Below are 23,312 nucleotides of genomic sequence, written 5' to 3' on the forward strand. Positions count from 1 at the left end.
TAAATATATTTAATACATATTAAGTATATTTAATATTTGATTAGTAGAAATATATACTTAAAAGATATTAAAAATCAACTCTTAACATTCAGTTTTCTAAACCCAAAGATAGAAAATATATGAGATTATCTTGACAAAACACAAAATTTCTTTCCCTCATGTAATTAGTTACCAAAAGATAAAGAAAATCCTTTTGTACTGTACTTCTTCTAATGGGAAGTTCCCCCAGATAACTTAGAAGTTAAACCTAATGGAAAGGTACCCAAACTTAGACATTGAAATAGTATGTGTGGAATCTGTAAGCATTCAACCTTATAAAAGAATGAGAACACTTAGAAACAAGTACACCTGAGGTGGGTGCTGTGGAACTGCAGGTAAACCACCGCCTGCAGTGCTGGCATCCCATATGGGGGCAGTTGAAGTCCTGACTGCTCTACTTCTGATCCAGCTCTCTGCTATGGCCTGGAAAAGCAGTAGATGGCCCAAGTACTTGGCCTCTCGGCACTAGTGTTGGAGACCCAAAAGATGATGTTCCTGGCTCCTGGCTTCAGATTGGCATAACTCCAGCCATTGCAGCTTTTTGGGGAGTGAACCAGCAGATGTAAGACCTCTCTCTAACTCTCTCTCTGCCTCTCTGTAACTCAGCCTTTCAAATAAATACATAAATCTTTAACAAAAAAGACAATAATACATCTTAGAAACAAAAGCAGAAAAAAAATCCATAGAACAGTTTAAATACATCTAGAAAAGTCAAGTATAGGGGCCAGTGTTGTGGCATGTTGTGTAAAGCCAGCCCCTGTGACACAGGCGTCCCACATGGGCACTTGTCCAGTCCTGAATATTCCAGTTCAGATCCAGATCCCTGCTAATGCACCAAGGAAAATAATGAAAAATTGCCAAGTCCTTGGGCCCCTGTGTGAGACCCAGAAGAAGCTCCTGGCTCCTGGCCATTGTGGCTCAGGTCTAGGCATTGTAGCCAGTAGACCAAAGATCTCTGTCTCTTCCTCTCTCTCTGTGAACTCTGGCTTACAAATGAAGAAATCTTTACAAAAAAATAGGTACTCTTAATATCCTAGTTTTCTAAGATAAACATTTCTCTTTAAGATTAATTAATTTCAAAGGTAGAGTTAGAGAGAGAGAACAGAGAGAAAGATCTTCCCATCTGCTAGTTCATTAGCCAAATGGCCACTACAACCAGAACTGGGCCAGGAAGAAACCACTGCCAGGAGATCCATCCAGGTCTTCCACATGGGTGCAGGGTCCCAAGGACTTGGGCCATCCTCTCCTGTTTTGCCAGGTGGATTAGCTAGGAGATGAATCAGAAGTGGGCCACAAGGAATCAAACCAGTGCCCATATGGGTTGCTGCCATCACAGGCAGCATCTTAACCTGCTGTGCCACAATGTCAGCTGTAAGGACAAGCATTTTTTTTTTTTTTTGACAGGCAGAGTGGACAGTGAGAGAGACAGAGAGAAAGGTCTTCCTTTTGCCATTGGTTCACCTTCCAATGGCCGCCACAGCCGGTGTGCTGCGGCCAGTGCATCACGCTGATCGGAAGCCAGGAGCTAGGTGCTTCTCCTGGTCTCCCATGTGGGTGCAGGGCCCAAGCACTTGGGCCATCCTCCTCTGCACTCCCGGGTCATAGCAGAGAGCTGGCCTGAAAGAGGGGCAACCAGGACAGAATCCGGCGCCCCAACCGGGACTAGAACCCAGTGTGCCAGCGCTGCAAGGTGGAGAATTAGCCTATTGAGCCATGGCACCGGCCTGAGGACAAGCATTTTTAATGAAAGGCCATAACTAAACAATAAAGGAGGAGAAAATAGCTTATAAGAGATGGCTAGTTGTTGGAAAGGAGTCAATCAAATGGAAATTTTAAAAAATTGCAGTTGAGGAGAGGGTTGAAATGTTATTAGAGGGGCCAGGCACTGTAGCGTAGTAGGCTAATCCTAGAAAAGCAGTTGGTGGCTCACTTGGTTAACCCTCCACCTTCAGTGCTGGCAACCCATATGGGTGCTGGGTATAGTCCCAGTTGCTCCTCTTCCAGTCCAGCTCTCTTCTGTGGCTCAGGAAGGCAGTGGAGGATGGCCCAAGTGCATGGACCCTTGCACCCACATGGGAGACCTGGGAGACAGGGAGGAAACACCTGGCTCCTGGCTTCGGATCCATACTGCAATGGCTGTAGCAGCCATTTAGGGGTGAAGCAATGGAAGGAAGACCTTTCTGTCTCTCTCACTGTCTAACTCTATCTGTCAAATAAATAAAAAAAATAAAAAACAAGAAGTTGCAGTTGATTAGATGGTTGAAAATGTTATTTAGAGGGCATTGTAGGCTAATCCTAGGAAAGCAGTGCAAGGTGTGCTTGAGCATGGGGGATATGCAAGAAGCTCCTGGCTCCTGTTTTGGATTGGCTCAGCTCCAGCCATTGTGGGTATTTGAAGAGTGAACTAGTAGATGGAAGACATTTCACTCTCTCTCTCCCTCTCTTTATCTCTCTCAAAATTTTTAAAAGTTATTAGACTGGGGCAGGTACTGTGGCATAGAAGGTTAAACCTCCACCGCAGTGCCAGCATCTTATATGGGTACCAGCTCAGTTGAATCCCAGCTGCTCAACTTCCAATCCAGCTCTTTACTAGTGCACCTGGGCAAAGCAGAGAAATGTGGTACTTGAGCCCCTGAACCTGTATGGGAGACCCAGAAGAAGCTCCTGGCTCCTGCCTGACCCAACCCCGTCATTTGGGTAGAGTCATTGGATGGAAAATCTTTCTTTCCCTCTTTCTCTCTTTGTATCTCTGCCTTTCAAATAAATAAATGTGTTGTAGAAAGTTATTAGACTTTAAAATCAAATATGAAAACCTCTTGCAAAAAATTATCATTAATATTTATATTTTTGTAAAAAAATTACTAACTTAATGTGGGGTATAAATCCTAGTTTTATTTATTTGAAAGAATTCCAAAAAAATAAAGACAATGAGAAAGTGATCATCTGGATCACTTCCCAAATGACTGCAGCAGCTAGAGCTGGGACAGACTGAAGAAGCCAGAAGCCAGGGAAGTCCATGTGGTTCTCCCACATGTGTGACAAGGGTCCCAGCACTTGGGCCATCTTCTGCTATCCCAGGCACATTCACAGGGTGCTGGATTAGAAGTGGAGCAGTCTGGACTCATGCACTCTTATGGGATGCAGGTATGATAGACTGCACTTAACCTATGATGCTGGCTGTACCTTGAACATTTTTAATGTCAGGGCTGGAACTGTGATGTTGTGGGTAAGGCCACCACCTATGATGCTGGCATCCATATGGTCCCGTGTCACAGCTGCTCTGCTTCAGATCAAACTCCCTGCTAATGGCCTGGGAAGAGCAGAGGAAAATGGCACAAGTGTTTAGATCCTTGCCACAGATGTAGGAGACCTGAATGGAGCTCCAGGCTCCTGCCTTCAGTCTGGCCCAGTGCTTGCTTGCTGCAGATGTCTGGCATTGAACCAGTAGGTTGAAGATTTCTGTCCCACTCTCTAACTCAGCCTTTCAAATACCTAAATAAAACTTCAAAGAATTCTAAATTTTGGTATGTTGATTTAGAATTATTTTTATTGGGGCCAGCACTGTGGCATAGTAGGTTAAACCTCCACCTGCAGTGCTGGCATTTCATAAGAGCACTGGTTCAAAATGCCCTAGAAAAGCATTGGAGGATGGCACAAATCCTTTGGTCTCTGCACTCATGTGGGAGACTTGGATGAGGGTCCTGACTCTTGGCTTCAGATCAGCAAGATCCAGCCATTGTAGCCCTCTGGAGAGTGAACCTGTGGATGGAGGACCTCTCTCTCTCTCTCTCTCTCTCTCTGTTATTCTGCTTTGCAAATACTTAAATAAACCTTAAAACAATATTTCTTATCCTTGATAACTTGATTTTTTTTACTTTGAACTTTTATTTGGCAAAGCAACACTGCATAAACTGTGCAGTAACAAATGACAATTTACACAGAATGTTAAATTCATATACATTATTAGCAGCAAATTAGAAATAAATAAATGAAAAACCACTAAGCTACAAATCCCCTATCACTTTTAGAGAGAAAGAATGAACTCTGTCAGTTATGTCCAATCTGAACAGCAGTGTCTACAGGACATCACCTGCCATCTTAAGTTTCAGTACTTACAGATGCCTACTTGGAAGGTAACAAAGCAGTTGACTGTATCTACAACACGCTATTCTGTGACACCACCTCAAAAGCTTTAAAAAGAAAGCTCATCTCTACTTTCTTAGTAGCATCTAACAGATAGCCAAATACCAAGAATCTTAACTTGTGAATGGTGGTGTTATCTGATACACAGAAGAAATTTGGTATATTAACATCAGAACAAAATTAAGTGTCCATGAAAAGGAAAGCCACTCCTCAAAATCAGTCATAAACTAAAATTTTCCATTTTGCAGAAGCCCTATTTTCCTATTTTAAAGTAAACTGTGGGCATGTGAAAGAAGTAACTCACACATTCCTTCCTATTCTGCAGCCTTCCTCTGCCAGTCAGGCTCTCTGCCTCTGAGGAATAAGAAACCCCTACCAAACCACACATTTTCATGCTGAAAGTAACAGTGTGAAGTCCAAGTGAGCTGTGATGCTGTTGGTTTCCAAAAAGCTTTAAGGCCTGAGATGAACAATCCACTGAAATATCGTGGGCTGGTCAAGCTGATGCTCTTAGAGTTCATCCCCTGCACATGTGGAAGAAAAGAGCAGAAAATAAAATCACTCCCACCTAGACCATTGTTTTTATCTGCTAAAGGCACAGATACCACCCCTACCAAAGGCTTCATTTTGACTCTACCATCTTGTAGGTAACTTATTGTTTAGTGATAACTTAGCAAGTAATTTTGAACAGCTGTGTATAACAACTTATAAAAACATTTACCAAAAGGCCCAATCCCTTCTATATATTTTAAGCCAAGAGTACATGTATTTAGAAAAATCTATCTTTTACATTTAGCAATTCATTTTTTATTTTTTCATGAGCATTTATCATTTATTGAGGAAAAAAAAGTCATGCTACTGCAGAGTAGCCCTTGGTCTCTCTAGCTGCTACACTGCTTTATCTCTCTTCAGCCACTCTAAATCAGAGATGCTCTTATCCCTGGGCAGGAAAACCTGAGGTCTATTACCTCATGTCAAATTGCATAGGGTCCCCAAATCAGTAATCCATCCCATGATCACCTTGATGAGAGGATCTGGGTTGCGCATGGCACAAGCATCATGAGCCATCAGGGGTGGGATTCCCTTTGTACCCAGTCATCCTCCTCACCTTGCACAGCTTGTAGTTCAGTTTGTATACCACCTCCTGCTCATGTCTGCCACCACATGCCTTCTGCTGTGATGTAGTGATCAGCAAAATGGCCCCTTGGTGTCAAGGATGAGGCAGAAATGCTCACCTGTCTTCTCGATGCTAGTCAATGTTTGCTCCATCTCACATGCATCTATGAATGCAGCAAGGTATGCAACATCAGTTTGAACCTGGTTGCTGATTCTGATCAAGCACTGCATACAGTTCTTTACCTCCTCTCCAGTCACTGCACACTTGAGTCCATTTCTCAGGCAGATGATGAGAGGGAGATACCCTTAGGTTGCAAGGACATGATGATGCACAAGGTGCCACAGCAAAGTGCAGAGAAAGCAAAGACCACCAATTCATTTTGAGCATTTATACTTAGATTGCCTGAAAAACTAAAATATTAGATAAGTATGGTTATTCTTAGGTTATGATCTTGCCAAAGAACAACTTTAAAATTGAACTTCATAGAAAGCAAAGAACATTGCATCACTTTCATATATTCTTTGTGCTTAGCTGAAAAATTATATTTTGATTTTAACACAATAAGCACAACAAACTTTTAAACATACTACATGTACATGTATATAAGGCATAGCATACATTATGAGACAGAGAAACATAGAAATCTCTGCAACAGTTTTTAAATCTTTTAACTCCATTACCTGACAAATAATCAGGCCCTTATGGCTCACCATGTGGGTTGCCAATTCAACAGAGATGAATGTTGGCAAGAGGAAAGAGCTTATTTCTAGAAGCTGGCATCTTGGGGAAAGATATTTATCCTTTTTTTTAAAGATTTTATTCATTTGGGGCCCAGCGCTGGCATCCCATATGAGCACCGGGTTCTAGTCCTGGTTGCTCCGCTTCCAGTCCAACTCTCTGCTGTGGCCCAGGAGGGCAGTGGAGGATGGCCTAAGTGCTTGGGCCCTGCACCTGCACGGGAGACCAGGAGGAGGCACCTGGCTCCTGGCTTCATATCAGCACAGCGCCAGCTGCAGCAGCCATTTGAGGGGTGAACCAATGGAAGGAAGACCTTTCTCTCTGTCTCTCTCTGTCTATAACTCTACCTGTCAAATAAATAACTAAATATTTTATTCATTCATTTGAGAAACAGAGCCATGGAGAGAGGGAGAGCCAGATAAAGGTCTTCTACCTGCTGGCCCACCCCCAAAATAGCCAAAATGGCCAGAGCTGGGCTGATTCAAAGCCAGGAGCCAGGAACCTCCCCAGCTGGGTGTTGGGCCCAAGCACCTGGACCACCCTGCACTGCAGAAAGCCGAATCAGGAGAGAAGCCAGCATGCACATGAAATGGTGCCCACAAGGGAAGCCAGCACTACAGGTGAAGGCCCAGCTCTCTATGCCACAGCATGGCTCCAAGAGAGTGCTCTTGATGTAAAATGTTCTCTTTCTCCCAAAGAGTTTTTAAAGGACAAGGGTAGCTTCAGGGGGAAGTTAGAAATAAAATGATGAGTCACCTTAACTGATGATATGTAGATGTCCAAGCTTTTTTTCTGATGGAGACCTCTTAACCAGGGGAGTCAGCATCAGTTGGTTGGAGGATCCTTGTCAGTGGGGTCAAAAGTCCACCATTATGAGGCCAGCACCATGGCACTGTAGGTTAATCCTCTGCCTGTGGTGCTGGCATACCATATGGGCACTGGTTCTAAGCCTGGCTGCTCCTCTTCCAATCCAACCCTCTGCTGTGGCCTGGGAGAGCAGTAGAGGATAGCTCAAGTCCTTAGGCCCCTGCACCTGCACGGGAGACCTGACTCCAGGTCGGCACAGCTCTGGTAGTTGAATTACTCTGGTAGCTCCAGAGTAATTCAGGTAATTCAGAATATCAGTAAGTGGTTTTTGCTATACAAAATGTGAAAAGGAAAAGGGAAGGAAGATGGTTTTCTTATGGTTACAACTCCTTTTTAAAACTCCCAATCAAAGAAAAATAAATAAATGTTCTAATCAATTAAATATAATTACTTCTTGCTTTTAGTAACCTCAGTTAACCCTATTGTTCCACAGTTGAAACCTGAGAAACTTACTTGAGCATTTAATTTGGAAAGCAACTCTAGTCCCTGTGATGGTACTGGACACTAACATATATAAAGATAATTATATCTTCATTTCAGGTTCAGTTGGCATTCTGCTTGAAAAACACCTTTTATTGCATTAATTCTTGTTCCTCACAGTCAATTTCATCAGAGGCATCTGTGGAAATTTACAACAGGTTTTTAAGAGATCAGGGAGCCAGGAAAGTAAGGGTTTAGTTCAGGTAGGAGAGGGGAAAGTCTGCAAACTAGGGTAGTGTCCATACCACTCAGAGAGCAGGCCAAAGCCACGTGCAGCAAGCACCTCGAGCTGCTATCCACCACTTATCACCAGCAGCAACGCAGAGGCAGAGAGTGTTATTTAAGAGAGAGACGTAAACATGGGTTCATACCGAGCACCAGGAACCAGCCACATGGAGGAGCATCTAGGCCTGGAAGCCTAGGGCACGGGGCTACAGCAAGCCCCTCCTGGCAAGAGGTCAGGGGAGAGAAGGGCCAGACACATCATGTCCTAGGAGTTTAACCAGCTTCCAAAGGGGAGTGGTTAATTAACCTGATTGGCTGGTTGGCACCCAGGTGTGGCCAGGTAGGGGCATGACATCACACAGAGGCGTGAAGGCATGGCCTTCCAGCTCACAAACCTAATCAATTTTAACCTGTATGCCTGCCTACTTCAACTCTGACTTTCAAATGAAATAAATATTTTAAAAATCCACTTAACAGCCATCTTCTCTTAAATTTAACACATACACAGGCCATGCAGTATTACAATAGGACACCACTTTCTTCTTAGTAATAGGATTAGGTTTGTGAGCTGGAAGACCACACCTTTGCCACACCCCTGTGTGGCCTCATGCCCCTACCTGATGCCTTTGCCATGCCCCTGTGTGGCCTCATTCCCCTACCTGCCCACACCTGGGTGCCCACAAGCCAATCAGGTTAATTAACCACTCCCCTTTGGAAGTGGGTTAACAGTCTGGCCACGGTGTAGCCACCTGCTCTTCTTCCCTGGCCTCTTGCCAGGACAGGGCTTGTTGTAGCCCTGCACCTCCAGGGCGCAAGGCCTTCAGGCCATGTGTTCTAGGCTTCCAGGCCTAATGGTCATCCATGTGGCTGGTTCCTGGTGCTTGGTATGAACCCCTATTCACCTCTATCCCTTAAATAAAGCTCTCACTCTCCTATGCATCTTTCTCACTAAATAAAAGCTTAAAACGTACCATGCTGCCTCGTTTATCTGTGCTGGTATTTAGAATTTTTCTCTAAATATTAGGCAAGAACCCTCTTGGGCTTATTAATATCGAGGATTTAGTAATAAGCCCACGGTGAATCATATGGCACCCCAAATTGTGGTAGTACATGTGGCACCCCGGATAGCATTTCTAGGGAACTTTAAGGGGCCACAATTTAGTGTGGATTTTATGGGGTATTCTCCGATTTCACACAAACCAGTACCACAAAAAATGACCTAAGCCAGGTCCAAATTCCATGAACCCAAAGAGCAGAGACAGAAATTTCAGTCTCAGAGCTGTTGACTCTGTACACAAATGGAAGCCATTGTCTTAATAGGTAGCTAATGTGCAGCAGGAAGAGAAAGGACAGCTGCTGGATGTCCCCAGAGTCCCAGCCACCAGGTTAGCTCACAAGCTGCTCTGGGGAGGGAGTACAAGTGGCCATTGCCCTCCTTACCAGTGTGAGAGGGTCAGGCCACTTGAAGAATACACCCGACTTCTGGTTCGCTCACCAATGTGGTTATTGAGCGAATAATCCAGCTCTTGATGCTCGCCGCTTCAATTCACCAAAGATGAGGCCTGGCCAGAGGAAAAGGTTTATTGCAAGAAGGCAGCAGCAGCCTTGGGGAAAGAAAAAGAAGTTTCTCTCCATCCAAACAGGTGCTTTTCTACCAAACCACGCAGTACAGAGGATTTTTAAAGAGACAGGGTAATTGGAGGGTGAGGATTCAAATAAAACAATGAATCTATTCAATTGACAATTATGCAGATTGTCAGGCTTTGTTCTGAGGCACATCCCACCACCCAGTCAGAGGAGTCCAGGGTGTCACCCCAGGGGCTTTCTGCCTCAGTTGGGGGAGGGGGGAAAGGGTTCTTTGTCAGCTGGGGCAAAAGCCTGACACTCCTAATCATCTCCTTTTTTCAGTGGGCTTCTGAAATTCTTATGCAAATATTATTCACAAGATTACAGCAACAGAGGGTGCCTTCATTAAGGTAAACATTTGAAAAGGAAAAATGCATTTATTGTGGTTACAGGAGTACCATTCTGTTGGAGGAGGGTATTTGAGGGCTTATAAAGAGGTTTTAAGGAAGGGTGTGCTGGTGTAAGGACTAGATGACCTAATGGGGAGTCCTTTTAAGAGTGGGCAAGACACTTGCTTCTCCCCAGAACCTGTCTATTAGCAAGACAGAAGTGGAGAGCCCACTCCTCTGAGTTTCATTTTCTCATGAGAATAGAAGGGAAGTTAACAATCCCACCCTTCTAACCTAGTTTTACCACAGAATTTGCCTATCAGATCGTTCCCAAGGTTTTTTGTTTTAACAAGAGCAGGCTAGACAAGATTATGATTCTGTCCCTCTGATAGATTGTTAGCTGTTATTATTCTGCTCATCCAAATTGTGGTTAAAAAACTCCACTCCATTTTTCAGGTCTCCCTCTCTTGGGGACCCCTAGTGGCTGCTGTGGCAAGGTTTCTCATGTAAATAAATCTTGCTTTGCTCACTGCCTGTCCACATGGAAATTCCTTGTGAGACATGCATCCCCATCACCCTCCTTCATCACCATTTTCCCCCCATTACTTTGGTGTGGTGAAGTCATGGAAGAGTTGAAGGTCTCTGGTTTCAGATGTCATGGCTTGTCGCTAGATCGATGACAAGGCTTAAGTTCTCCGATTCCTCCTGGTGGTCAGCACCTGTGTCCTTCAGCTCTGCCTCAGCCTAATGGTAGAACAGAGACCTGGGGCTCCCCTGCTCTTTTAAAAACCTACTGTAAATTTCCACAGATGCCCCTATGAAGTTGACTGTGAGTAGAAGACTTAATAATCACTGGGATTTCTAAGGGTTGGGTGTCTGGGTGTCTACTTCTCACTGTTTCTACACACACACACACACACACACACACACCCCACTCATGGACAAAGTATTTCCCAGGTGCAAAATTAGGTAATGTTATCAGACTCAATAACCTCCTTTGCACCAAGCAAACAGGTTTCTCCTGGTGTGCCTTTATTGGAGGGGCAGGGTTTTGTAGTGTAAAGTACTGGGCTGCTTTCCTAGGCCTGCTTCTAAGGCTGCTGCATTCCTTCTGCAGAGCACATGTTTTGTTTCCCATGACTGCTTTCACACACATAGGCTAATTTCTATCTTCCTGTCTAAAAATATTATTGCCTTCCTGGTCCACAGCAGAGAGCTGGACTGGAAGAGGAGCAACCTGGACTAGAACCCAGCACCCATATGGGATGCCAGCAGGTGGAGGATTAGCCAAGTGAGCCATGACGCCTGCCCCATGAAAACCTTGAATAGAAGAATACCCTTAGAAACAAAAGCTGAAGGAATTGTCTGATTACATGAAAAAAATTAAACACATTAAGAAAAGACAGAAGAATCAAGTATCCTATGACTTAGGCTTCTAAGACAAACAGTTTTAATGTTAGGTCACAAGAGTCAGAACCAAGGAGGAAGAAATAACTTACAGGAGATGCCTAGAAATTTGACAAAGAAAATGACCAATTAAGTAGAAACTACTAAAAGGAGAAACTGCATTAAAATAGATTTCAAAATGAAACAGCAAGATTATTACAAATATGTATGTTACCAGAGGGAAGGCCATGGAAGCTGTGGGGTTCTGTCTTCACACAAGAAAGAATTCAGGTGTGAGACAGAGGGCAAAGTGCTAAGGCTTTGTTGGGGATAGGGCATCTGTCAGGACGGAAGGGACAGAAAGAGCACCCACTCGCTCAGACTGGGGAGAGTGAGGTTACATGGTTGAGTGGAAATACACCTGGGCAGGTGGCTCAGCAGAGAGGCAGAGGGCAGAGCAAGCAGTCTGCTTAGACTCCCTAGGTTTTTAAGGGAGTCTGTTTACCCTCCTCCCCCTCTCCTCCAGGACAAAGGATGGAGAGTCCAGGTGGAAGGGTTTGTTGGGTGAAAATTAGCAAATTCCTCCCCAGATTTGCTGGCAGACTAGGGGGGCTTCCCTTAGGGCATCTGAGGAGGTTTTATTGCCCCATGTAACCAAGTAACCCATTTGGTCCTGAGCAGAGAGAATTCCCCTGGGAGCTTTCCTGGGGGTGGGGAGGGGAAGGGCTGGGACCCCCTGGGAGGTTATCGGGGTCTGGGGTCTGAGCAGGACTTTGAAGTGCAAGTTGCTGGGCTTCCAGAGCTTTCACAGTAGGTGCTGGTCTTCAGGCCTGCCTCACAAACACATAGGCTGAATTCCTGACTTCCTACCTAACATATATACGCTTTGAATAACCTTATTGCTTTTGCATAGTGAAAAATCCATAGTTCTATTTCATTGAACTTTCATAAATGCTACCAAAGGCAATCTAGATGAGCCCTTGCAAGAGACTTCCTCCCTAGTGACCCCGTTTCAAATCCTAAACAAGGCTCTTCTACAAGCACCCGCCTTGAGCCTTCCTAACCCACTTAACCTGTTCTTCACTCTACCCTTCTCCAGCCCACTGTTACTTTTCATCCCTGCTCTTCTCTCAACCCAGCTACTCTCCTCCCCACTTCTCTCATCCCCTCGAACCCCATTCCTGTCCTGACTTCCTTGATTTTTCCTGACCTCATCACCTCAGACCTTCATCACCTCAGACACTGCTATTCCCAAAGCCCTGCATTGGATCATTAATGGTAGTGCTTCTAAAGCTCCCCCTTTTCCCACTGGATATGCAATAATTGAGGGGCATCGTGATGTCACCTCCTCCTTTCCCTGCATAGGGTCATAGAGGCTGGGCCCCTACCTCAAGGCACTACCTCCCAACAGGCCAAGTTATTAGCCTTGGTTCAAGCCTTCACCTTAGCCAAAGGAAAGACAGTCAATATATATACAGATTCCCGATATGCCTATAACATTTTGCATTCCAATGCCCAGATACGGCAAGCCCGAGAGACCCCTATAATAAATGGCAAGTTGATTAAAGCTCTACTTGAGGCTGCCCAGCTGCCAACAAAAGCTGCTGCTATTCACTGGAAAGGACACCAGAAAGGTAAACAATCCCTATCTGAAGCTAATAACAAGGCTGATCTGACAGCTAACACAGTGGCTCCTGGGGAGAGGATCCCATCTTTTCTCTGTAACTTAGCTCCTGTGTATTCAGACCTAGAAATCTCTCAGTTCCAACAACAAGGGGCATCTAGAAAGGACTCATGGTGGTTTCTAGATGAAAAACTAATACTCCCTTCTTCTCTCCAAGTTACCTTTCTAAAGAACCTCCATTCTCTCTATCACTCAAACTCAAACTCTCTTCACTTCCTGAGATCACATATACACCTAACTCCTGCCATAAGAGAAACTCTGCATAACATATCTCAGACTTGTAGCCCCTGTCAAACTGCTAACCCCAATTCTAATATCAGGCCACCCCATTCCCCACTCACCAGGCCCATGGATCACTCCCAGGAGAGGACTGGCAGATTGACTTCACCCATATGCCACCAGTTAAGCAAACATGGTACCTTCTGGTGATGGAGGACACCTTCCTGGAGTGGGTGGAAGCTTCCCCCACTACTAACAAAAGAGCTTCCACCATTTCCACTATACTAAATGATATTAACCCAAGATTTGGATTGCCTGCTTCCATCAGTCAGACAATGGACCAGAGTTTATCTCTAAAATAACTCAAATAGTATCTGCCTCTCTTCATAGCTCATGGCATTTTCACATCCCCTATCGTCCCCCCTCCTCAGGAAAAAGTAGAATGGATGAATGGAATTTTAGAACAGGCTCTAACTAAACTCTCCACCCAGGTTTACTTGGACTGGGTAAAACTCCTCCCTTTAGCTCTGTTAAGAATCGGATCTCTTCCCCAGAAGCCCTTAATGCTTAGCCCATCTGAAATTCCCTATGGAAGGCCTCTTTCACCTAGCTTCCCTCCCCTACAGAGCTCTGAAGCTATTCCTCCTCCTCTCTTCTTACTGAAATGTGCGATGACTTATGGATGTATGCAGACACACACCTACCCAAACCACACTCTCTGCCTCCCGACTATATCCCTGCCTTTCCACCTGGTGACTGGGTTTATCTAAAACAAAATGAGGCTGCTCTAAACCAAAGTGGAGCGGGCCCTACCAGGTGATATTGACTACCTCCACCACAGCCAAACTCAAAGGGCACCCTCCCTGGGTGCATTTTACTTCATTAAAACTAGTTACATCTCCCTCATATAAGTCCACCCCAACAGGACCCACCTCTCAGGTCGACACGCTAACACGATGCATTTACAAGGTAACTCTGTCTCATTTTGGCCGTTGTTTCCACCATGGGCCATGGCTCTAGTGTCTCCTTTTGCCCTCATAATCATAGTGCTCCTATTTCTGCCATGCATAATTAACCCATTCCAAAGGTTCTTGCAGAAACAAATAACTGCTATATCTCAAGCCAACTCACAGGCACAACGCAAGGCTGCTCTTCCTCTTCAATCAATCCTATCCCAAATATAGGTCACTGCTCAAGTCCTGGCTCCATGTCTAAGCCCCCTATCAGCAGGAAGTAGCCAGAGAGAAATCGGCACCCCTCTCCTCATCTGTACTCAGAGTCAGGATTGATGGAACAATGACATAAGCCTCAGCCATTCTCCCTCATTGCCCAAAATAGGTAAACACTGGAATGTAGTCCTTGGAATGTATTCCTTGCCCTTGAAACTCAACTGGATTTCACACACTATTGCATTCATACCCCACCCCTTACAGCCACCTGAAAGACCACTTGCTCTGAACACCTGAAAGACCAGTTCCAGGAATTCCCCTCTGCCTGCTGGCCCCTACCCAAAATATAAAAAGGCCCAGCCCCTGGGGTTGGGGCCTTCTGCCCTGTGCTCCACTAATGTGCATGTGGGCAGTTGATCACCCACCTCTACAGACTTATTTTCTCTGAAAAAAATGCAGTCTGGCTGTAAATTTGTACACTGCCCCCTCTCTATTCTGCACCTCTTTCCCTAACATTTTGGTGCCCCAAATGGGGAAGCAAAAATCTGCAACTCTTTTCCTAACAATTAACAATGCTCAATTTTGAGAAACTCATAGAATTAATTTCCTTCTAATCTCAGCCAAAGTAATCTCACACAAAATTATCTGCTACAAATCTTCTGTAACATTTTTATATTACCTAAGTTATTTATTCTGTTTTGTTCCTCTCTCTCCTTGCCAAACACCAGTTTTATTTCAGGTAAGACAAAGATCATTTGCTTTCTTTGTTATTCAAAACACATCTTGAGTACAAGACACATTCTCATTCTCGCATTTATAGCTTCCTTAACATTTTTCTCTTCCCTATCTATTGGTTCCTTAATTTGCAATTTAAAATGATCCTAAAAAGCCTCTAAAATAAGAACAAAGCATTTTAATGAAACATAAAATTTCAAATTATTTTAAAGTAGTCAAATCCAAAAGTCCATTGTCTTTTACAACGTTTACAAGACCAACAGTACAAAAGTTTGAAAACATTTCTTTTATGTTTACCCACTTATTATTAACAATTACAGATTTTTAAAGAAACTAAAATATTAGACTAGTATGGTTATAATCTTGAGTCATGTTTTGCCAAAGAACAACTCGAGGAGTTAAATTTTACTTCAAACAGGAATTAATGAACATTCCGTTATACCACTAACCTGCATCATTTTTTTCTTGTCAAAATCGAACTTTTATGACTTTGAGTATCCAAAAAAGTAAGTATAACTTTTGCTTGACCAGCAAACCCAGGCACAAAACATGTCAATAACCCTGAAAATATTTTAATTTGTATCTATCAACAAAGTTAAAACAACCTATCAGATACTTACTTAGGTCACATGAATCAAAAGATATTTGAGGCCGGTGCCACGGCTCACTAGGCTAATCCTCCCCCTGCGGGGCCAGCACCCTGGGTTGTAGTCCCAGTCGGAGTACCGGATTCTGTCCCAGATGCTCCTCTTCTGGGCCAGCTCTCTGCTGTGGCCCCGGGAAGTGCTTGGGCCCTGCACCCGCATGGGAGACCAAGAGGAAGCACCTGGCTCCTGGCTCCAGATCTGCCCAGTGCTGGCCGCAGCGCCATTGGGGGGTGAACCAACAGAAAAAGGAAGAGCTTTCTCTGTCTTTAACTCTTCCTCTCAAAAAAAAAAAAAGATATTTGGGTTAATTAAATAGTTTTAATTTATGTGAACACTCATTTGCCTATGTCAGTTAAAACAGAGCTCTTAAGGAATTTTTTACCATTCAGACATAATATACAACAATATACAACATACACAAATACACACACACACACACACACATATATATAGCATATATGAGAAGGAATAATGTCATTTTGAAATCAGACACAACCCCCTAAATTCCACACTGAAATGTGGCCCTTAAGTTCCCCAGAAGTGCTATCTGGGTGCCACATGTGTTACCAGAATTTGGGGTGCAATATGATTTCACCATGAGCTTATTAATCCCCAATATTAAAAGCCCGAGAGGGTTCTTGCCTAATATTTAGAGAATTCTAAATACCGGCACAGATTAATGAAGCAGCATGGTACGCTTTAGGTTTTTATTTAGTGCGAGAGGTGTCTAGGAAAGTGAGGGTTTAGTTCTGGTAGGAGAGGGAGGAAAGTCTAGAAACCAGGGTAGCATCCATACCAAGCAGGGAGCAGACAAAAGCCACGTGCAGCAAGCACCTTGAGCTGCTATTCACTGCTTACCACTGGCAGCAAAGCAGAGGCTGAGAGTTAGGTAAATGTAGGTTCATACTGAGCACCAGGAACCAGCCACATGGAGGAGCATCTAGGCCAGGAAGCCTAGAGCACATGGCCTGAGGGCACACGTCCTGGAGGCACAGGGCTACGGGAAGCCCCTCCTGGCAGGAGGCCAGGCAAGAAAAGAAGGCCCAGACACACTGTGTCCTAGGCTTTTAACCCACTTCCAAAGGGGAGTGGTTAATTAACCTGATTGGCTGGTTGGCACCCAGGTGTGGCCAGCTAGGGGGATGAGGTCACACAGGGGCGTGGTGAAGGTATCAGGTAGAGGCATGACATCACACAGGGCTGTGGCGAAGGCATGGTCTTCCAGTTCACAAATCAATTTTAGCCTGTATGCCTGCCTACTTCATCGCCCCTTTTTAAAATATTTAACTCCTTTTGAAAATTATCGACATCACAGAATTCTTCCTTTCAATAATTTAATTAACCATAATTTTTTTCTCAATTAGGACTGGCAGGAATAAAATCTTAACATAAGCATTTAGTTTGGAAAATAACTCTAGTCCCAGTAAAAGAGTTGAACACCTACACATGAAAAGAAAATCGTGTCTTCAGTTCAGATTCAGTTAGCACCTTAATAAAGAAATATTTTGTAGTGCATTATTTTTCTGATTCTTATTCCCTGCTGTCAATTGCACCAGGGGCTTCTGTGGGAGTCACAACTGGCTTTAAAGGACCAAAGGGACCTCAAGGGCCTCCTCATTCTTTAGAATGCAATGCAAACAAATCCATGCATTATCACAATGTTTCTTAGTTATGAGGCCAGAAATATTGCCTGTCCTTATCAGCTCAGAGGGATTTGGATGGAATTAACATCTAATTACCTGTATTTTAACCAAGATAAACAAATTTTCACACAATGACTCTTCCAAACAAAATTTCCCTTGTGGAGGGACTGATCAAAGAGTCTTAGAATATCATCTCCCCAGGGCCGGTGCTGTGGTGTACTAGGCTAAAGCCTCTGCCTGAGGTGCCGACCTCCCATCTTAGAGCTGGTGTCCCATACAGGTGCCAGTTCTGTTCCCGGCTGCTCCTCTTCTGATGCAGCTCTCTGCTATGGCCTGAGAAAGCATTAGAAGATGGACCAAGTACTTGGCCTCTGTGCCCATGTGGGAGACCTGGAAGAAGCTCCTGGCTTCAGATCAGCCCATCTCTGGCTGTTGCAACCATTTGAGAAGTGAACCAGTGGATGTAAGACCTTTCTCTTTGTCTCTCCCTCTCTGTCTATAACTCTACCTCTCAAATACATAAATAAAAATCTTTTAAAAAAATCTACCACCAGTTGGTACTGGAACAAATGACCTAAGCCAGGTCCAAGTGGCATGAAACCTAAATGTCAGATAAAGAGGATTCCCAGTGGGTATCATGTTTGATCTAAGCAGTCTTGGAGCCTCAACTCCCCAGCAAACCCCATTTCTTTGTGTCAACAGATATTCACAGGGAGCTGATGCCAAGGCAGGGAGAAAAGGGAGAGTCCCCCAGAAAGGATGCTTGGCCTCTGCTTGGGCTGCCTCTGAAATCCCTGCCCAGGGTCTGCTCATAACCAGCAGCCACAGCTGAGAGCTGATGCAGGGAGACAGCCTCACCCCCCTAGGAAGAGCTGTGCTAAGAGGACTGGGTTGTGGACTTGGTGACCTGCTTTCTAGCTGAGGGGAATTCTGTGATCCAGGAGGAGAAAGAAGGGACAGGGATCCCAAAACTCACAGCTCCTCCCCCCAATTCCATGTATGAAGTCTGGATTCTCCCTGAGGACCCACGAATCCTAACCACACAATTTGGAAAAATACAGAGCTCTAGGGCTGAGCCAAAGTCATCACATTCAGGAATGAAACAAGATATCCAGGGTCCCATGCCAGCTTCCATCCTGCAAGAGGGAGGCACCTGGCCCCCACACACTCACCTTATTCCAGATTCTGAGCTGCCCAGGCATCCTTCTGAGGGCTCTTGTACTGAGAGAAGTGCACAGAGAGGCAAGGACTGAGCATCTGGCATCTCCATGAGCAGCAGACTAGAGAAGCTGTTTAGCAGCATACAGAAAAAGACCTCATGTCGCTCTTCATTATTGCTCCTGTGTGTCTGATTGGACAGCTTGCTGAGCCAGTGAGCAGGCAGCACATCAGATGATGCAGCCAATCAGTCACACCTACCAGCTTTCCCCAATGGATTGGGGGGAGGGGTGCAGTTCATCCACCCTGTGGCTGGTGGGGGAAGTGAGGGTTGAGTCTGGTGGTGCTCATGAGGGCCTAGCTATCCTAAGAGCCAGGGCTGCTGTCACCTTCCTGCTGACCCAACCACACAAGATTGGAGACCCTCCCTCCACTGTTGTGATCCCGCTGGGATCTTAGGACCTGGAGCTTCCAATAACCTCCTTCACAAGGGATGCAATTCACTCACAATTTACTGAATGCGGAGCTTTTCATCCTCTTCATGTTGTTGGCTTAATTGTCTTTTAGGTTTTTCATTTTGGTTTTTTAATGATTAGAAAATATTTGCTGGCTCTACGGCTCACTAGGCCTGCGGCACTGGTACTCCGGGTTCTAGTCCTGGTTGGGGCACTGGTTCTGTCCTGGTTGCTCCTCTTCCAGTCTAGCTCTCTGCTGTGGCCCAGGAGTGCAGTGGAGGATGGCCTAAGTGCTTGGGCCCTGCACCCCATGGGAGACCAGGAGGAGGCACCTGGCTCCTGGCTTCGGATCAGCGCAGCACACGGGCCATGGCGGCCATTTGGGGGGTGAACCAACAGAAGGAAGACATTCTCTCTGTCTCTGTCTCTCACTAAATCTGCCTGTAAAAAAAAAAAAAAGAGAGAAAGAAAGAAAGAAAGAAAGAAAGGAAGGAAATATCTAAAGGTATTCTTTTTTTATTTTTACTTTTTGACAGGCAGAGTGGACAGTGAGAGAGAGAGAGAGAGAAAAGGTCTTCCTTTGCCGTTCTTTCTTCACCTTCCACTGCAGTTTAGTTCACAGTGCAAATATGGAATAGGAAGTAATCATCAGGAACATGAACATAAAACTCACTTGCTGGGACTGGCATTGTGGTACAGCACATTAAACTATCACTTATGATGCCTGCATCTCCTATCAGAGTGCCAACTTGAATCCTAGCTGTGTTCTTTCTGATCCAATCTCCTAACTGTGCCTAGGAATTAGCAGATAATGGCCTGATTACTTGACTCCTTGCCACCCACATGAAATACTCAGATGGGGTTCCTGACTCCTGGCTTCAGTCTGGCCCAGGCCCAACTGTTGAAGCCATTTAGGGGAGGGAACCAGTGAATGGAAATCTCTCTCTCTCTCTTTATTCCTCCCCTATGTATGTGTATCTCCCTTCTCACTCTGCCTTTCAGCAAAATAAATAAAATATCTCCCTTCAGGATCAAGCATCTGGGGGATACTACACTTTAGAAAGAAATGGACTGATTTGTTCAGAGTACTCAAAGCAGTTTCTTTATATCCCAGTTCTTTCTCTGTACATACTTATGTTTTTATAGTACTGATTATGGCACCAGTGTGAGTTTTCATCCATTTTCTCATATCTGGTGTGTGACCTATTAAAAAGCAGCCTTCCTGATTGTGTGTCTTTTTGCTGCTCCATCCCAAATACTTAGAATAGTGTCTAGTGCCTGACATGTGAAGATCATTTGTTGAATGAACAAACTGAAATATTTACTAAATGTTAATGAAGGAGCTCATGCATAATCAGTCCATATATAAAATAAAGCTCAGCCAACTATGAAATGTTTATATTGTACATAAAATATATATGAATTTGCATCTGCCTTTGAACTCGGTCATAAGCATCAGCATCCTGGTCTCCTTAATTGTTGTGGGCAGTAAGAAGACTTCTGTCTGCTCTGTTTAAAGATCCCCATGGTTCTCAGTGTTCAGAGAGCTTTTCTGCTGGTGACCTTCCATGTCCACCTGGTTTCTCTTTGTACCAAGCCTGGACTTGAGGATTGTGATTGTGGCTATAGATCCCAGCTCAAAACTCAAAATGTACCCACTGAAATATTTTCTGATTTCCTCTTCAAGCCAATGGCTGTTTGACACAGTGTGGATTGACATCCACATACGTGTGACTTTTCCCATTTTTCTGGAATTGATTTCTATTTTAATTCCATTGGAGTTATGAAAGCAATGATATGACTCCAATTTTCTAAAAAATTGTTGACACATATTTTCTGAAATAACAGATGATCCCACCTGGAGGATTTAGACAGCTGTTGAGAAGAACACATGTTCTGCTGCTGTCAGGTAGAATGCTCTCTGTGTAACTGTTAGGAAAAGTTGATTTATAATATTGTTCAAATCTACCACTCTTTATTGATTTCCTACTTAGATATTCTATTCTGTGTTGAAAGTGGAATATTGATATGTTCTGTTTGTTCCATTGCTGTTTATCTCTTCAGAGCTGTCAACATTTGCTTATATATTCTGGTGTTCTGAGGTTGGGTACGCATGTTGTTCAACCTAGAAAAGTACACAGAGGAACAACTCAAGAATATCAAGAATAATATGGAAACAAAATGAGGAATTCAAAAAACACATAGAACAATGAAGAATCAATCAAATTTCAAGATGTAGAAAATGGTGAATAAAAAGAAAAAAATCAAATAGAAAAGTTCTACTCCAAGGAAACACAACAGAAGAAATCTTTCGTTATGCAGAAATGGGGTTGGACTTGTATGATCTTCAAGCTCTGATGCATTTCCCTGGCACAAATCCATGTCTTCTACTGAGAACATTGTCCCAGGATTTCTTCAGGGAGTGATCCATCCCACCTGTCAGTGCAAGTGGTAAGTGAGGATAGAACTAGCTCTGCTGCAGGGGCAAGGGTCATGCTTGTTCTTCCTGCTGTGGCAGTGTTGGTGCATGAGGAGTTGGGGCTCAGGTGTGCACATTTTATGAGGGAATGCACAGGCCCCAGGATTTAGCCCTGGCTGTGGACACAACACCTCTCTGTTCAGCACAAGGTACACCTGCTTCCACCTAAGTGTAAGATGCCCAGGGATGACCAAATTATGTCTCCCTCAAACACAGCCAGGAGGGAGGGAACCCAGGCCACACCCACACTGAACACGGCTTCTGCACTCTGTCATCAGTGTCTTTAGTGAGAGAGGATGGCATCGGATTCCTATTTCAAAAAAAATGACATAGCAACTCAGCAAAATGGAATCAGGGATGTTACTGTTGTGAAAATGGGCAAATATGAGATTATACAAAATTAATAAGTATTAACTGCACTTCTGAGAAAGCATAACTTTTATGAGATGTGTATTTGACCACTTTTTTCTTTTTTTTTTTTTTTTTGACAGGCAGAGTGGACAGTGAGAGAGAGAGACAGAGAGAGGTCTTCCTTTTTGCCATTGGTTCACCCTCCAATGGCTGCCGCGGCCAGCGCACTGTGGCTGGTTCACCATGCTGATCCGAAGGCAGGAGCCAGGTGCTTCTCCTGGTCTCCCATGGGGTGCAGGGCCCAAGCACTTGGGCTGTCCTCCACTGCACTCCCTGGCCACAGCAGAGAGCTGGCCTGGAAGAGGGGCAACTGGGACAGGATCCAGTGCCCCGACTGGGACTAGAACCTGGTGTGTTGGTGCTGCAAGGTGGAGGATTAGCCTAGTGAGCCATGGCGCCAGCCCACTTTTTTCACATTAACTTTTTTTTTTTTAAAGATCTGTGTTGTTTATTTGAAAGGCAGAGTTACAGAAAGAGAGGTAGACAGAAAGAGATCTTCATCAGCTGGTTCACTCCCCAAATGTCCACAATGGGCCAAACTGGGCCAATATGAATCCAGGAGCCAGGAGTTTCTTCCAGGTCCCCCATGTGGGTGAAGGGGCCCAAGTATTTGGGGCATCTTCCTCTGCTTTCCCAGGCACATTAACAGAGAGTTGGATGGGAAGTGGAGCACCCAGGACTTGAACCGGCACCCTTGTGGGATGCTGACATTACAGGCCAGGGCTTTAACCTATTGTGCCACAGCTCTATCCCCCATTTGACCACTTTTAAAATGTACTGTTAGTGTGGTCCTGACAAAACAAAATATAGCTGATGAATTTTATCATCTTAAGCATTTCTAAGTGTATGATTGAGTAGTGTTGAGGATATGCACATTGCTGTGGGACCAATATTCAGAACTGTTTCTCCTTATGAGACTGAAACTCTACCCATTGAAGGAAAGTTTTTCTTTTTTATAATTTCACCACCTCCAGATCTCAGCAATTGCCATTCTACTTACCATTGCCCACATTGTGGAGTCTTTAGGAGGTATGGTGATATTTTAGGGTCACATAACTGAGAGGGTAGAGGGAACCCTCCTGGATCTCAGTTTGCCTCTGCAAAGCTGGGTCCTGATTGTACCCAGGCATTCCCAGGGTTTTGGATTGGGCTATGTGGCATACATATGTGAGGTTATGGACACGGCATGAGGCAGAAGGAGGATGAGACTTTGGAGAGGTCTTTTCTGCTGAGGAATCCCATAAAAGAGGATCCCAAGAAATGAAATCAATTTCTTGATGAAAGTCTACAATAGAACCTGGAACTCAGGGTGTCTAAGCTTTCTTTGCTGAAGCCCCACTGGAGAAAGCCATCTGTTCTCTTCTGTCCTGACTTTCCAGGGGCCCAGCCTCAAGAAATCCTGGATGTGAATACTTTATAACAGATATTGGCTCAGCTCTTGCTATTGATACCTCAGGCATTTGGGCAGGAAGGACTCCATGGTGACATGGGTTGTCCCTAAGAAGGAAACTAGGCAAGGTCACCACGATGATCCCACTTGGGCATTGCAACACTACTTCCCCTTTTGTGGGTATTTTTGGGAGCCTCATGTAGGCTATCCTGTCCCATGTAGGAACAATTTATTGGAAGAGTTAAAATCTGGGTTGTCCTGTTAGGTCTACACTCTAGGTCATGACAGCCAGAATGGGTAGAGGAATTTGTGGTAGCACTCATCTTTTATGTGAATCCTAAGCTAGAGAAATGTTTAGACAGAAATCTGTGC

The 23,312-nt window shown here is 44.4% G+C and overlaps 1 long non-coding RNA gene across 2 annotated transcripts; it reads right to left on the minus strand.

Moving 5' to 3' along the window:
- Window positions 1-4,335: 4,335 nt before the first annotated feature.
- Window positions 4,336-9,396, minus strand: LOC149120005 (uncharacterized). 2 transcript variants are annotated; one of them, XR_016226453.1, is made up of 4 exons: window positions 9,050-9,396; window positions 7,358-7,523; window positions 5,418-5,709; window positions 4,336-4,706 (listed from the first exon to the last, which is right to left on the minus strand). It is a non-coding gene; the product is annotated as an uncharacterized LOC149120005 (long non-coding RNA). The 2 variants fall into 2 exon arrangements; XR_016226452.1 differs by lacking the exon at window positions 9,050-9,396 and adding an exon at window positions 7,756-7,899.
- Between the last annotated feature and the right edge of the window lie 13,916 nt (window positions 9,397-23,312).

This window comes from Oryctolagus cuniculus, chromosome 20 (genome assembly GCF_051225735.1).
Source record: "Oryctolagus cuniculus isolate XC-2025 breed Fujian yellow rabbit chromosome 20, ASM5122573v1, whole genome shotgun sequence".
NCBI lineage: Eukaryota > Metazoa > Chordata > Mammalia > Lagomorpha > Leporidae > Oryctolagus > Oryctolagus cuniculus.